This window comes from Misgurnus anguillicaudatus, chromosome 7, assembly GCF_027580225.2.
Source record: "Misgurnus anguillicaudatus chromosome 7, ASM2758022v2, whole genome shotgun sequence".
Classification (NCBI taxonomy): domain Eukaryota; kingdom Metazoa; phylum Chordata; class Actinopteri; order Cypriniformes; family Cobitidae; genus Misgurnus; species Misgurnus anguillicaudatus.
Genome location: NC_073343.2, coordinates 30015001 through 30032569, shown reverse-complemented (window position 1 = coordinate 30032569; position 17569 = coordinate 30015001).

Genomic DNA, 17569 nt, shown 5'->3' with positions numbered 1-17569 from the left:
CAGTGCGTCCAGAGCCGTGTGCGCAGCAACCAGCGCGTCCAGAGCCGTGTGCGCAGCAACCAGCGCGTCCAGAGCCGTGTGCGCAGCAACCAGCGCGTCCAGAGCCGTGTGCGCAGCAACCAGCGCGTCCAGAGCCGTGTGCGCAGCAACCAGCGCGTCCAGAGCCGTGTGCGCAGCCAGCGCAACCCCAGCCGGGTTTTTCCTCTTCCTGCCATGCTTTTCCCAGGACTAACCCTAAAATTACCCGGACTCCTTCAACACCCTCCCACCCTGGACCACCCCCTATGAACTCTTGTGTTTCCCCACCCCCCCTCCCTTGTTTGTTATTTTTATTGTTCCACCACAATCCTATCATTGTTATTGCCTGTTTGCCCCTGTTAGTGTTTGTTATGTTCTCGTGATTCCTGTCTTGTATGCAATCTGTTATGTACCGTGTTTAGTGTTCCCCCTTGAGGGCGTCTAGTAGCCGCCTCTTGAGGGGTGCGTACTGTCAGAATCCTGCCAGACCCTTCTTTGTATTTAGATCTAGCTTAGCATGGCAGGGTTCTGACAGTACATGTTTTATGTGGGAGATGTGTGGTTTTAGTATTGGTTTATTCTGACCACGCATTTCCCAGGTCTCGTCACTTTTCCCCAATCCCTTACTTGTGATTATTTCCAAGTGTTTGTAATTTACTTTCTCACTATTTAAGAGTCCTTGTGTTTGTTGTCCAGTACGGGTTCGTCTGTATTACTACATTGTTTCCAGTGTGTTCCCGTTCCCATTCCCGTTCCTGTTCAAGTTAAGTGTAGTGTAGTGTGTGCTAGTTTAAGTTTAGTGTTTTGTTAATATGTTATGTTAAGTGTAGTTTTGTGTAGTTTAGTATTTGCCCTGTTTTGTTTGCCCCCTCATGGGTTTTGTTTTCAGTTTTGTTTAATAAATTATTTTGTCCCTGTCACGTCTGCATTTGGGTTCTCTTCTTGTCCAATTCCTGACACTTTCTTTCTATATTATTTTATTATTTTTTTTATTTAGTGCAATCTATTATTCATATCCATTTCCTATAAAGGTTTCAATATACTGAAACATGTGACTGCATAAAATACAGAAAGCAGCTTGCTTTACTTGATGCTTTGGCAACATTTGGACACAGAGGAAATTTGCTCTAGATGACTTAACAGCCACACTAAAAATGAATTATTGAAATCTTCTAACTGCTCATATATTCTCTTGTTTAGTGGTTTGCTAATGGACAATTTATGCACATTATTAGACAGAAAAATGATATGGGTGCAACTTAGCTTTTAACCATGTGTGCATCTGAATGTGCAAATATATGATATATGTAACTCCAAGGCAGTTTTTTGTTGTTGTTGTTGGATAGCCATTCCTTAAAAGAGACAATGAATGGCATTCAATAAATTTCATGCAATCTGTCTAACCGTTGACAAATTCTTTCTTTTGCAACTATTGATACAAATTATTAATCACTAGGATGTCATTTATGTATTACTGTAATAAACTTACAGGGACACCATGTTTTTGTTGTTATAAACAATGTTTTTGGATTGTAAATTTCACACAGTGCATACCTAAACTTCAGAATTACAAATGTAAAACGATATTCAACCTATGATTAAAAGAGAGGTTTAGAACCAAGATAACTCAACGTTTAGGCGCTGGTGTGAAAAGCCCTATGGCATCAAGAACATGGTGTCATTTGTATTTTGTTACTGATTTCAAATGTGTCCCCATCTGTTGTAATATGTTGTGTGTATTATTTCACAAATAGGCTCATATAAAATAACAAACTAATTTCCTGTTAGGATATTGAGTTTCAAATAATTTTCAAAACTTTACACACAATGATCATTTGATTCAATTTAATCCAATTAAGAGGTTTGCAATGGTTCTTAAGTAATCAAGATGTTTTCTTGCCCTCTTTGTGTCTTGCCAAATTAAAATGCACGGTGAGAGAGGACATAAACAGCCAGCAGCGACAAGCTGAATACTTTAATATTAAATAGGTTGTTAAATAATATTGTGTAGTCTAAAGTTTAGACTCTAAACTAGCAAAATTCAATTTTAGTGCTAAGGCTAAGAAAAGCCAAAAACATTGTGTCACATGCTAATACAGTAATTTGTAGATGCCTTTTCAAATTTTATTGATAAGGGCAATGATTAATGCAATTTCAGTAGAATTAATTAGTAGTGATTCATAATGGGATTAGTTTTGTATGTCCATTCATTATCATTTCCCAAAACAAGTTTAGTCAGAGTGGGTAGTGCATGAGCTCTCGACATGTAAGAACAGTTCTGTCCTTGTGAACGCAGAATGCCAATTATAATAGGCATTAAATAGCAGTGGCGGCCGCCGGCCGGTGACTTCTTTCTTCAAGGGCGCTCGATGTGAAGTTCGTCACAACATGTATGTAGCCCGTCATGTGTATGGTTCCTTATTTCAAAATATGTGTTCTGCGCATCGAGAGATTCTGTGTGCATCACGTGTCTTGTCAAAATAAGTGCCTGCTGCAGATGCGACTAAAGGGTTTATGATAAAAGAGACGCTCACGTTTGCCAGATACTCACATAATGTCATGCATAATCACAGTTTACTGTTAAGGAAGTGTCTTGCGTGTGTTTAGTGAACGTGGGCGTCTCTTTTATCATAAACGGTTTTGACGCGTGTGCAGCAGGCACTTATTTTGACAAAACATGTGATGCACATGGTTCACATGACGCAACAAATACATATTTTGAAAACGCAAACAACACACGTGACACTTATTTTGATTTAGCACCCCTCGGATGAGCAGTCACGAGCCGCCACTGATGTATAGGTTTTTGACTGTACAAAATGAAATAAAACTATTATATATTCGTAGATATTTAGAAAACATGCTAAGTTCACGTATCTGTTTCTCTGAAGACTTTCTCTGTCAGAATGTCTGATTTTGTTTTGGTCTGCGTGATCCTGCCCACATGTCAATTTACCCAACAGTGTATTTCGACAGCTCGGTTGCCAGATATCACAGTTGCCTAAAGGAGACCGCAATAGCTCATAAAAGCACTATCTGGGGGACGCAACCTTCAAAATGAGCAACAGATTGAGGTATAAAATTCACATGAGTGCAGTGCTTTAAGTGGCCCAAAAGAGGTGCCGGTACTCTATTTTTAATTTTTTTGCTGACTCGACTCCTATATTGAAGGGGTTTTATATTTAGCAGTCAACAGACGACCTTGTAAAAAATAATTAATCCTTTTATAAATTTGTGGATTTGCTTGAGCTAGAAATAGCAACTGAACATAAATAAAATGTGCAAAAGGATTTTGAAAAAAAAAAACATTAGAAAGAGCTATTGTAGAAAGAGTTTTTGAACATAAATAAAATGTGCAAAAGGTAGATATGTGAGTAAAATTTTCAGCATGGTTAAATGCTAAAACTAGTGGTTCAGAAAAAAACTTTAAAATGACACCAAGACCATGTCTATGGGGTCAAGAATAACAAAATACTGGCCATTTGAAACTCTAAAGTCATTTATTTTGTCCCATTGTTTTCCATTTTGCGGGTGGTAAAACTACTGTGCACGTCGTTCAAGTTCATTGAAATTTCGTTTACTTTTAGTTTAGCATTTAAACTAAATGTATATTACAATTTCAAGAATGTTTTCTGCACATCGCCTGAGGAAATCCGAAGTTAAGTCGAGGGGAACCAAACTGACAACCGTGACAGCGGAGACTATCACGTACCTACAAGGCTTGCGTCTGACCTGCAGCTATCATTCTGGCTTGGTGGGATGTCAGCGAGTCCTCTGATTCTGACGGCATTCTTTTACTACTCAGAGTCTAAAACAAGGAGGGCATATTACGTGTTCATTGTATTTTCATTTTAACCGAGCAGCTATGGTTGCGCGTTTCACACACAAACACACACCTCTCCAGAGCACGTTGACACTGACTGAAGGACGCATGCGCTTTTAACTTGTAAACGCAAGGGTGTATGGGTAATGTAGTCTCTGCTCTCGGTGGAAGAATTAGGAAGCGTACATTAAGGGCGCTCTGAAAAGCGGCAGCGCAGCCAAATGATTAAATTAAACCTCTGATTTTTAAACAGATGAGCGTTCCGGTACGCTAAAAGCACGTTCTGGGTGCACGTAGAGGTGGTGGTACGCTCAAGAGCTATTTTTAGAAGTGGCGGTACTGAGTACCGGGGCGTTCCGGCCCACTTAAAGCACTGCATGAGTGTGTTTGTAATTTGCAGAGAATAATAAACATGGTAAGGAGCGTCACATTTCTGGCTGACGTCAGAGGTGTTCAGGCCAATCACAATATACAGATTAGCTGGCCAATCAGGAACACAGAGCTTTTTATATTCATGCATTTCAGGAAGAGAGCAAAATTTGGTGCTACAAAAATGTTTTTTAACCATAAACCACACGAACACATTGTATTATACCAAATACACAAAATAAAGTTTTTTAGCAATAAAATAGGTGCTCTTTAACACATAAACCTCATTCACACAGACCTCTGGTCCCAGAAAATACCCGTAAAATTGCCAGACAAGCGTCTGTGTGAACAAAAACTCGTTCCGTTAATCTTCTGGGATCGTTGCTGGAAAGAGGACCTAGTAAGATACGCGGGTAACCCTCTGTGTGAACAAGAAGCCACAAGAATGCCGTAATGGGCGTGTCGAAGTGAGGACGCGCGCGTCATCAACACAACACAAGTTATGGTTCAGCTCCTTACAACGAGAGATAACATGCATATAAACATTCATCACGAGAAATGTTGCAAACTATATTGAGGCAGTTATCAGGAAATGATAAATGAGACGCATAAACAATGACGCACATGCCGTAGTGAGGACGCGCGTGTCATGGCAACATGAAGTTGGTTCAACTCTTTAAAATGAGGGATTTACAACATTCACGACGAGAAATGTCAGCAAACTGGACTAACGCAGATATCAGGTAAGTTAGCTCATTACTTACTGCGTTGAAACTGAGATCATTCAGCAGCATAAAAGAATATCGCGTCACATGCTCATTTGAGCTATAATAAACGAAAATATCCGCGCGTCATCCCAACAAGTCGTTCAGCTCCTCAATATGCGGGTTTTAAATGCATATAAACAATCACGATGAGAAATGTCTGAAAACTGTATTAAAGCAGAGCTCAGGGAGCTCGTCAAATATCCACTCTGAAGCTGAGATCATTCACCAGATTAGAACGGTGCGTCACGCGCTCCTTAATAATCTTATCATAAACAAAAATGCACGCGAGTGGTTCTTGGAGGGAGAAATAATATATAATATGCAAACTTCAGACGCTGCGTAGAAGAGAGGGCGGGACTTTCAATAGGTCACGTGTCTTTCCGGGACCGTCACATGCCGGATAAACTTGGCAGTGTGAATGAAAAAAAATCTAACTATTCCGGAAAAATCCAGGATGCGTATCCCGTGTATTTTATGGAATTTGTGTGTGAAAAGGGCTATAAAGTCTTTACTGGCAATTTACTAGTAAATTGCACTTAACAGATCATGTGTGAACAGAATCTTTCTGGTAAATCAGTGCTGCCAGTTTACCAGTAAGACAGGTTATATACCAATCATCTCTCTAAGCGCTATTTGTGAACAGAGAATAAGGATTACCGCCATTTAATAACTGATGACGTCAGAGCGCACTGACAGTTTTGAGCCAATCATCATTTTTTTACAGATGACGTGTTTACTCCCGCACTGTTTACAGATGCTGCTTAAAGTCAAGCACACCTAAAGTTAACGTCCACATTTCTTAACCAAAGTTGTTTAAAACAGCTTGCCATCTATTTGCTGAATTGTCCTTAGCAAACCCTTTGTAAAGTCTAATGTGTAAACATTACTTCAGTTCAGTTTAGTTTAGTTTCGTAAAATACGAACCATGGATATGAAGTCATAAGCTGCCATTGTTTACTGGTCTTATGAAAATTAACCATGGTTTTACTACCCTGCTGAAAAAAAACAGCATACCAGCAAGACCAGCATATGTTGTGTTTTGGTGCTGGTTTGCTCGTGAACACCAGCTAAACCAACATCAGCACCAGCATTAGCACCAGCCAAACCAGCACCAAACCAGCATTAGCACCAGCCAAACCATACTCTTAAATTATCCCCCTTGTAGAAGTGGGTATACTCTTAATTTATGCCCCCAGTAGAAGTGGGTATACCCCATGCCATCAAATAAAGAGGTGGGTATACTCCGTATACCTGCGTATACCCTGCACTACACCACTGCTGGTCATACCAGCAAGACCAGCATATGTTGTGTTTTGATGCTGGTATGCTGGTGACCACCAGATAAACCATCATAGACCAGCATAATTCCCATGCTGGTTTGATGCTGGTTTTTTCAGCAGGGTACAGTAAAAAAACCTTGGTGCACCATGGGTGCAAAGCCCTATTGTTTTTGCTCAGTTTCTTCTTCTTCTATTCCGCAATGAATCGCATTTTTGAGGGCCTAAACATGCTCGAAAACTCATGAAACTTTGCACACGTGTCAGAAGTGACGAAAATGTACATGTGGAATAGGCGTCAAAAGTGTGCGTGTACAAATGACTCGAAAGCACCGCCTGCAAAATTTCAAAAGAACAACCCTCCCGCTACGAAAAACGTACCGATAAGAAATTTGTTAGGGTCATCTATCACCTCAAGATCTACAAAAAAGTCCCTTGTAACCAAGCTCTAAACCCCACATGAAGTCGACAATTTTGAATTTTCACTGTGATTTCTGTGCAAATTTTGCCATTTCCAGGCTTCGTACTTTAACAAACTCCTCCTAGAGATTTAATCCGATTATCATCATATTTGGTCAGTCTCATCTAAAGGCCTTTGCGATGTTAAATTGTGGAGCTTTTGAGTTTTCGTTGGAGGGTGTGTATGTGGCGGCCTGACAAATTTCAGTTTTCGCATGAAACAGGAAGTTGTTATAACAATGTCCAATCTGCCCCATGCTTCACATGTTTGATAAGGGTCATGTCGCCACCTAGAGGCAGCAGGAAATGTCTTGTTTTACGCTGTAATTTACTGCTCTTAGAGATTTAATCAAATCATCATCATATTTGGTCAGACTAATCTTAAGCCCTTTGCGGTGATAAATTGCGAAGATCTTGACTTTTCGTTAAAGGGCGTGTCCGTGGCAGCCCGGCAAAGTGTGATGTTTCGCCATGAAACAGGAAGCTGTTGTAATTTAGGCATACATTGTCCGATCTGCCCCTCAACTTCACATGTTTGTTAAGGGCCTTGGCCTGAACACATCAACATGACATATTTCAGTAACAATCATAGCGCCACCTAGAGGTAGCAGGAAATACCATGTTTTATGCTGTGACTTACTGCTCTTAAGAGATTTAACCATATTAACATCATATTTCATCAGTCTAATCTCAAGACCTTTTGTGATGATAAATAGCGACAACCTTGACTTTTCACTAAAGGGCGTGTCCATGGCAGCCTCGCAAAGTATCGCTGAATGAAACGCATTTTTGACAGCCTAAACAAGCTCAAAAAGTCATGAAACGTTGCACACATCTAAAATGTGGTGAACATTTTTATTTGAAATAGGCTTCAGAACTGGAGGTGTAAAATGGCTCTATAGCGCCACCTACAGAAACTTAAGTGAGCAGCCCCCCCCGCTACGGTAAACGTACAAATACGAAATGTGATAGGATCATGTATCACCAAAGACCTACAAAAATTCTCTTGGAGCCAAGCTCTAAACCCCACAGGAAGTCAGCCATTTTGAATTTTCTCTGTAGTTTGAGTGCAATTTCTGGGCTTCGTACTGTAACAAACTCCTCCTACAGATTTCATTAGATTAAAACCATATTTGGTCTGTGTCATCTAAAGGCCTTTGCGATGCTAAATTGTAAAGATCTTGACTTTTCGTTGAAGAATGTGTCCGTGCGGCCTGCCAAATTTCTGCTTTTCACCATGAAACAGGAAGTTGTTCTAACTCAGGCTTACAATGTCTAACCTGACCCATGCTTCACATTTTTTATAAGTGTCTGGTCTGAACACATCAACATGGCAATATTCAGAGACAGTTATAGCGCCACCTGCTGGCAGCAGGAAATGTCAGGTTTTACACTGTGATTTACTGCTCATAGAAATTTAATTAGATCATCATCTTATTTGCTAAGACAGATCTTAAGGACTTTGCGATGATAAATTGCAAATTTGTTGACTTTTCGTTGAAGGGCGTGTCCGTGGCGGCCTGGCAAAGTTTGATGTTTCGTTTCACCATGAAACTGGAAGTTGTTGTAATTCAGGCATACAATGTCCAACCTGCCACATACTTCACACGATTAATAAACCGTCAACATAGCAAAATACAGATACAGTCAAAGGGCCACCTAGAGGCAGCAGGAAACACTGATTCACCTCTCTAAAATATTTAACAATATCAACATCATATTTGGTCAATCTCATTAGATTGTATCCACATATATTTACACACTAAAATTCATATCCCCACTTTTCATTATTTTCCCTAAGGCCATCGGGTGGCGGTGCACATACGCCCGAGGGCCCTTCCATCGCTGCTTGCAGCTTTAATTAACATGGTTACTACACTTTTACCACAAAACTAAGTTTTCGTAAGGGTGAGCTCGCCGCGCTGCAGTTAAGAGGTAACTCCCTTACAAAACTAACTATGGTTTTCCTACAGTTAAAACCAAAAAACATGGTTACTGTAGTAAACCATGGTAACCACAAAATAACCATGGTTCCCTTTCAGTCGGTCACTACGACGTCACATCATGACCAACGAATTGGGAACTCGCTTAGAGAGACCAATCTGCTTCGTAAACTACTAAAACGCCAATGAACTTGGCATTGAGATATTTGCATAATGCTGGCGCCGCCCCGCCAGGTGTGCATATAAGCGGCAGGTGCAAATGTGGAAATTAGCTTTTTTCGCTTCGAAAGCCAGCATTATCTGCTACTGAGAAGCTACTTGCTCTTCTGGGAACGGTTGCTGAAGTTGATTGACAGGCAGTACTGACACAGCGGACGCTCGCAGTATTCCACTGCTCTGCATCTTTTTTGTTTTGAGTTTAGTGTGTGCGTTGCCTCTCCCTGTGCGCATCATCAGCTGAGCACCTAAAGAGTGATTTCCCTAATAGAGTGATACATGAGAGCTCTGTGTCTTTTTAAAGACAACCACTCTCTCGTATATTCGGAGATCAGCGTCCTTTTCAGGATAGCTTTTCATCCGTGTGATCTTGGATGCGAGAAGTATAAGGGCTCCAGTGACGGTCACGAGCGCTATCTTCGTGCTTGGGCATCGAGCACTCCGAGGCTGCGTTCGTGGAGAGTTTTGGTTCTCTCTGTGAGAGCATAACCCTTCTTGGATTGCGGAGACGACTGTCGTTTCTACGGGAACGACGTCCGCGCCTTTGCAGTGCTGAATGCCGCCATGGTACGGCTGTCAAGCGCTCGCAGGACGCTCTTTGCATCACTACGCTGAGTAGGACGGAGGATGCGTCCTTCACCTACCGGCCTTCTCATCCTCAGCCGGTTGAGGCTCCGGTGGAGACTGCAAAGTCGTGTTCTGCGATTCCTGCTGAATCCATTGGACCTCCTTCTGGTCCCGTCACTTCTGCAGCATCAGAGGGGTGCCCATTTTTCCCTCCGAGGCGGAGTCGTCCCGGAGATGGCGGCTGTGCCCGCTCGAGCGGAGGAAACGGTAGAGTTGGAGAGGTTAACCCCTCTCCGCCCGAACCGTCCCGCCCACATGATTGGTACTTCGGAGCTGCCCGTTGACACACAGCTGGACGCGGGGGACGCGCAAATACACATTCCGTCCAGTGAGCTTAATCGCACAGACACTGTGCAAAGTCAGGCAGGACGAGGAGAGCCTTTTTATAGTCGCCCCGTACTGGACGACCAGGAATTGGTTTTCAGAGTTAATGCTCCTCGCGACAGCCCCTCCCTGGCGAATTCCCCTGAGGCAGGACTTTCTTTCTCAAGGAAGGGGCACATTATGGCACCCGCGCCCCGACCTGTGGGATTTCCATGTATGGTCGTTGAGCGCACGCAAGGTTTAGGTGATTTATCGCAAGTGGTATCTAACACCATCGACGCGGTACGAACACTTTCCACAAGACGGGCTTATGCGCTTAAATGAAACCCTTTTCGTCACCTGGTGCTCTTCGCAACGCGAGGACCCCAGAGAATGCTTAACATTGTGCTTTTATATCTTCAACACCGTTTGAGGCGTAGGCTGTCCCTCCACCATTAAAGTTGATATCGCCGCTATTTCTGCTCATCACTCACTTATCAATGGCAGATCAGTGGCCAGCATATTTGGTTATTAGATTTTAGGAGGCGCTCGCAGGTTAAACCCCTCGCGCCCTCCCTCTATTCCTCCCTGAGACCTGTCCATGGTGCTGAAGCCCTACAGGTCCCGCGTTTGAGCCTTTGCAGTCTGCGAGTCTGAAGTTTTTATCAATGAAAACTCTGACACTGCTAGCATTGGCCTCCGTGAAGAGAGTAAGAAATTTACATGCATTCTCTGTTGACGATACGTGCCTTCAGTTTGGTCCTGCTGTCTCACTGAGACCCAGACCAGGCTACGTGCCCAAAGTTCCCACCACTCCCTTCAGAGATCAGGTGGTGAGCTTGCAAGCGCTGCCCCCGGAGGAGGCAGACCCAACCATGGCTTTATTATGTCCCGTACGAGCTCTACGCCTCTACGTGGATCGCGCACAAAGCCTCAGGACCTCAGATCAGTTCTTTGTTTGTTACGGTGGTCAGCAGAGAGGGAAAGCTGTCACTAAGCAGAGGATGTCTCATTGGATAGTTTATACTATCACCCTTGCTTATAATCTGCAGGGCATTCCTTGTCTATTTAATTTGAGAGCTCACTCTACTAGAAGTGTTGCCTCATTTTGGGCATTCGCTCGTGGTTCCTTGCTAACAGACATCTGCAGAGCTGCTGGTTGGGTGACACCTAATACGTTCATTAGATTTTACAGTGTTCGTGTCGAGCCTGTCTCCTCTCATGTTCTTTCCTCATTAGGGGAAGCACAGAGAACAGGCTCGCAGGTCGGCTTGCAGCCTCCGACTGCTGCTCCAAACTGAGCTCAGTATGGAAGGCCATCAAGGCAAAGACGCGTAATAATTTGTTTTGCCTTGCTCCGCTGCCTTGGCAGCCTGATGTTGCGGAGCATCCGCTGCCAGCCTCTCACTAGCTGCATCCTTGCAAACCTGTGTTTGGCTCGGGCATCCACATTGCGTCCCACCGGGTTCCTTTGTGAGTATTTTCCGTGGGGTTAATCCTACTAGCCCACGTTTCCCTCAGCAGAGCACTGCTTTGCTTACACAGCCACGGCTGTCATTCATACCTACGTTTGACTTGCGCCCACCAATAGCCCTTAACGGGGCGGAGGCTTCCGCAGCGTTCCTATACCGCTCAGATAGGGCGCTTCCCAGTCGCTGGCACTACTGTGGGGTTAAATGAACATCTAGTTCCCGGCCTTCTGCCTTAAAACCTAATTCTCCTTATCCTTAAGTGGAACCGGAGGGCTTTACACAGACACTTGAAGAGGTCAGCCCTCAGTGGCGTTTTGGTAGGGATTCCCAATTCGTCGGTCTTGACGTGACCTCGTAGTGACCGACTGAAAGGGAACGTCTCGGTTACGTATGTATCCCTCGTTCCCTGAAGGAAGGGAACGTAGACGTCACGCCCCGTCGCCACAGGGCTACTCCCTGCTGTTTATCGGCCGGTCACACTTTCCGGCTTTCTCAGCGAAATGAAGCTAATTTCCACATTTGCACCTGCGGCTTATATGCGCACCTGGCGGGGCGGCGCCAGCATTATGCAAATATCTCAATGCCAAGTTCATTGGCGTTTTAGTAGTTTACGAAGCAGATTGGTCTCTCTAAGCGAGTTCCCAATTCGTCGGTCACGACGTGACGTCTCCGTTCCCTTCCTTCAGGGAACGAGGGTTACATACATAACCGAGACGTTTTGACAATTATGGTTTTCAAAAACCATAGTTAAACCATGGTTAGTGTAGTAAAACCATAGTTTTGCAAATAGTAATCAATACACCAAAAAAACATGGTTACTATACTTTTACCACAATAGAACCATAGGTAATTTTCGTAAGGGTTACACTTTCTCACCTAGTTTACCCATATTTTGGTACTTATGTGTTAATGATGTCTTACTGGTAAAAGTGTTTTGTATTTTGTTTACTAGTACATTTTGTATTTACTGGTAAAAGCATTCTGGTAGATCCATAATAATTTCCCAAAGTGACTGTGTGAAAGAGGCTAATGTTACAAACAGCTCACTTAGGTTAAAAACTTGCACGCAAGCACTACAATAAACATCCTACCCTAATGAAGCTACAGAATAACTCTCAGATTACAGTATTGATAGTGGGAATTATACATCTGGGACATAACAAACTTTTATACTCTCACTCACATCAAACCACAATGCACAAAACACACGTCAACACTTTTATCTAAAAGCAATCTTCATAAACATTCTCACTGTGGTCTTTATGTTCTTTCAGAGTGTTTTAGATGTTTACAACTTTACACTTGGATCAAGATGCTGATCAAGATAATACGTGGATGAAGATAATGTAATAGGGTCATGTGTGTGCGCACGTGCGTGTGTGTGTTTATTTCCATCAAATAATTCAGGTCATATTGGGTTAAATGTGCAGTGAATGCAAAATCCTCTAGATAGAATTATTTTGCATGAAGTTCATAATAGAAATTTTTGTGCACATTTATGGATAACATATAAAACCCTTTTTGATGTTCACAAGCTTACACTTGGATCAAGATACTGATCAAGATACTAAGTGGGTGAAGAAACAAAAAGAGTGTGTGTGTGTGTGTGTGTGTGTGTGTGTGTGTGTGTGTGTGTGTGTGTGTGTGTGTGTGTGTGTGTGTGTGTGTGTGTGTGTGTGTGTGTGTATGTGTCAGTGTGTGTGTGTCTGTGTGTGTGTACCATCCAGGTAGACCAATTGTCCCCACAAAGATAGGAATACCAGTATTTTTGTGACCTTGTGGGGACATTTTGAGGTCCCCATGAGGAAACAAGCTTATAAATCAAACAGAAGTATGTTTCTTGAAAATGTGAAGTAGGAGAATGGTTTCTGTGATGGTTGGGGTTAGGGAATGGGGTAGGTTAGGGGAATAGAATATACAGTTTGTGCAGTATAAAATGCATTACGTCTATGGAATGTCCCCACAAAACATGGAAACCATGTGTGCGTGTGCATGTGTTTCTCCATCAAACAATTCAAGGCACTTTGGGTTAAATGCAGTGAATGCAAAATCCACTAGATGGAGATATTGTCCATAAAGTTCATGATAAAAAATTCTGAACGTGCATATTTATGGATAACATATATTAAACCCTTCAAAAAGATACAATGTAAAAAGTAAAAGTTGGATTAACTTAAAATAATTACTTCAATTGGTAACACTTGGCAACACACGATGCCATAGATGCCTGTCTAAAAGGTTTTTGAAACCACCTTTAACATCTAAAGAACCTTTTTGTATCATAAAAGGTTCTTTAAGATGAGAAAAGGTTCTTCAGATTATAAAAATGTATTAAAGATATGGTTCTTTAAAAAACTTGGACCAAATGGTTCTTTGAGGACCAAAACTGTTTCTTCTATAGCAGTGCTGCGAAGACCCTTTTAAGCACCTTTATTTTTAGGAGTGTAATGTGAAGTATTTTTTTTTTAAGTTAATCCAGCTTTTACTTTTTACAATGTAGTGCTGGTGTTGAATAGTACAAAGTCTTTACTATATGCTGTACTAATAGTCAAAATCAAAAGCTATTTTTTCCACAAATCATCCCGAACAATATGGTGCAGTAATACGTTATTTATGAGAATTGTTGTGTGTTTTTAATTTTATGCATTTAATAATTTCAATTAGTATGGGTGGGACACTTTTCTTTTACAACATGATAATGCCCATGTGCACAAAGCAAGGTTAAAAAAATAAATTATTAAAAACTTCACTCGTTTGCATATAAAGTCAACTAAACCCAGCTAAACAACTTTGGCATGACAACATTTACCACCCAAACCCATCATGAACTTGAGCATACAGTCATTTTCGGTAAAATAAAGGCTCTAACAAAGATTAAAAAATGTTATATGGTATAGCATTAATTTTTGTTTTGATTTGAAGTAGAATAAATAGTTTATTAGGAAGTTTTTACAACTTTATGGTACAACTTTAACCACAAAGATTATGCAAACTGTTTAAATAAAATTAAATAAAGGCTTTGACTTTTAAGTAACATTTTTATCCTTTTTGTAAAACATACAGGATAGGATACCGCCATTCCTCAAAAAAATAAAAATATTTAAAAAATAAAAATAAAATAAAAAATACTGGGATGTGAATTTTTGCTCATACCGCCCATCCCTATGCATTATTGTTCAAGCATACAAAAGCAAAAATGTAGACAAATATTTAAATAATCTAAATAGTGAAAATATTTCCCACCAAAAGTCTGATTTATGCATGATGTAAGACAGTTTAATTGCTGGAGTTACTTGTTCTGCTATCTTTCGTTACATCCCAATATGTATTTGCAGTTACTTAATGCATCTACTATTTCCTTTACATGTACATTCCCAGTAACACACTGCATATCATTATATATGAAAAACTGCATGGCTTTAAGTCTATAAATTAAAAATGGGCCATGTCTGGGCAGCACACTCTCACGATCAATGCAATTTTTTAAACCTCAATCATTCCGCAAAGAGGCAAGGCCCTGCAGATGGAATCCGGGAAATTGATGGGCCGAATTCACCCAGGTGCACTTCGGGAATGTTGGCCTGCAGCCCGAAAGCTTCATGCAATATGGTGAAGATAGAAAGAATCACATTCCAGCTAAAACCCTTAGTGGTGAACACCTTTTGCTCCTCATACAGTACATCTCTGAACTGTGCTGTAAACAACAATGAAAAAGACATTGTTGATGATGGTGCGCTGAATGACGTTGTTTCTTTGATGGGGTGGAATGAGGTGAGGCATCTTATGTCTGCTGTAAATCTGGATTGTGATTGGTTGGGAATTTTAAAAAGCCTAAAGGCTCTTGAGTCCATCCAGGTAGAAATTTTGGTGGTTGTTTCACAGGAAGATGTAGGATGGAATGACTTACACAGTACAACACGTACCAATAGAAGTTATGTTACATAACCTTAAAAAGACTATGCAGTGATGTATTGATAATAAAACACAATTATTTTTACTTCACACTGGTCTCTTGATATTTGTAAGCCCCTGGGAATTAAAAGGTTAAAGGGAAATTCCACTTTAAAAAAATATATATACTCATTTTCCAGCTCCCCTGGAGTTAAATATTTGATTTTTACCATTTTGGAATCCATTCAGCTGATCTGGCGGTACCACTTTTAGCATAGCTTAGCACAATCCACTGAATCTGACCAGACCACTAGCATCGCGCAAAAAAAATAACCAAAGAGTTTGGCTATTTTTCCTATTTAAAACTTGACTCTTCTGTAGTAACATCGTGCACTAAGACCGACAGAAAATTAAAAGTTGCGATTTTCTAGGCAGATATCACTAGGAACTATACTCTCAAACTGGCATAATAATCAAGGACTCAGCTGTAACATGGCTGCAGGAGGTGCAATGATATTACGCAACAGTCGAAAATAGTCCCCTTAGTAACTTTCAATAGCAAGGAACAATTTCCGGGCAATGCGTAATATCACTACGCCTGCTGCAGCCATGTTACAGCTACAAAGTCCTTGATTATTACGCCAGAATGAGAGTATAGTCCTAACCATATCTGCCTAGAAAATCACAACTTTTAATTTTCTGTCGGTCTTATTACACAATGTAACTACAGAAGAGTCAAGTTTTAAATAGGAAAAATATTCAAACTCTTTTTTTTAGCGCGATGCTAATGGTCTAATCAGAATCAATGGATTATGCTAAGCTATGCTAAAAGTGGTAGCACTAGACCCAGAGATCAGTTGTATGGATACCAAAACGATAAAAATCAAATATTAAACTCTAAGGGAGCTGGAAAATGAGTATATATTTGTTTTAAAAGTTGAATGTCCCTTTAAAAAAAACTAAATATAGGGATGCACTGATGTATCGGCAGATAAAAGCATTTTTATTATGTCATTTAACAATCGTTATCTGTAGATGTTATTCTACGTTAATTTTGTATCACTGCATCTCTACTAAATATAGACCATTTCAAAAGATGTAAACAACACTGGTCCAGAAGCACTTCCTGTTTCCGTTTTTTAACACTAGATAAACGTTGGGATAAAATAAACCAACAGAACATATAAACCTGAATTAACTGAAGTTAAACAAACATCTTAAAGATAATAATACATGTGAAATAAAAAAATAACTATCACAAACTGTAACAGGAAGTGTTTCTGGACCAGTGTTGTTTACATCATTTGAACTGGTCTATAAAAGTGATTGCAAAAATACATAGAACATTGTGTCACTGTTGTGTAGTCGTGCACACTGATTCCTGGGCAGGTCCCATCATGTCTTATAAAACACACACACACAGCTGAAGCTGGGATTTTAAGCATAAGGACACATTTTCTGGAATAAAAATACTTGAAAATAACACATGCATATACACTGTGTGTAGCCTATATGTTAAAATGGTCAACCTTCTGAACCTCTTCTTATAGCTTTTGATCCTTTTGTTTTATTTTAAACTGTTCCCCCGAGGAAAAGCATGCATAATTTAACTTTTCGAATACATTAGGTAAGAGTGTTTTTCCCACGTTCACCTCACCTTTCTTTCAGTGCGAGTTTGAAATAGTCTTCCCACCTACGAGCCGAGCTACTCCTGCTGTGACATGCAGTGGCCCTATACAAAAATATTTAAAGAGTGAAGGACTTTGTTTTGATTTAACAGATGACGGCTTGTGTATGAGTCAGAGGGATCTGAAAAGCACTTGTGTGTGTTTTGTTTATCCCTTGACATTAAAACTTATAACCAAAGCTACATGTGTTTGAATGTGAATATGAAGCAAAGAGGCAATTATGGTCACACTGAATGGCGTTTGAAATACCAGACCGTGTTTCAAATGCCTTCACTAACCATAATACCAATGTAGGGAAAGAAAGAGAAGGTTTAACCATGAAAATATATTAATTATAAAACAACTCATATGCATTAAAATTCCTACATGTTTTAATATTGGTAAAGCACAAATATGTTTGCGTTTGGGTTTTCACTTTGGTTGGGTTTTCACAGACAGGGTCACATATTTTAGACTATATAATATAATATATTTTAGACTATATAATATAGCATATCTATCTTAGGCAGGTGAAACTCATCTAGTAAAGAATTTTTGACCTAGTCATGTGCAATATATTTGGTTGGTTACATGACAGTCACTATGAGGACAGCAGTTTTTAGCTTTTTTATTTCTGCCATGTGCTTATTCAGGATCACTGCCACTGCATGGGCAAAGCAACAAGTAATTTTAACTGGCATGCAAAGCAAAGCGCATAAAGCTTGGTCTTGAACTTC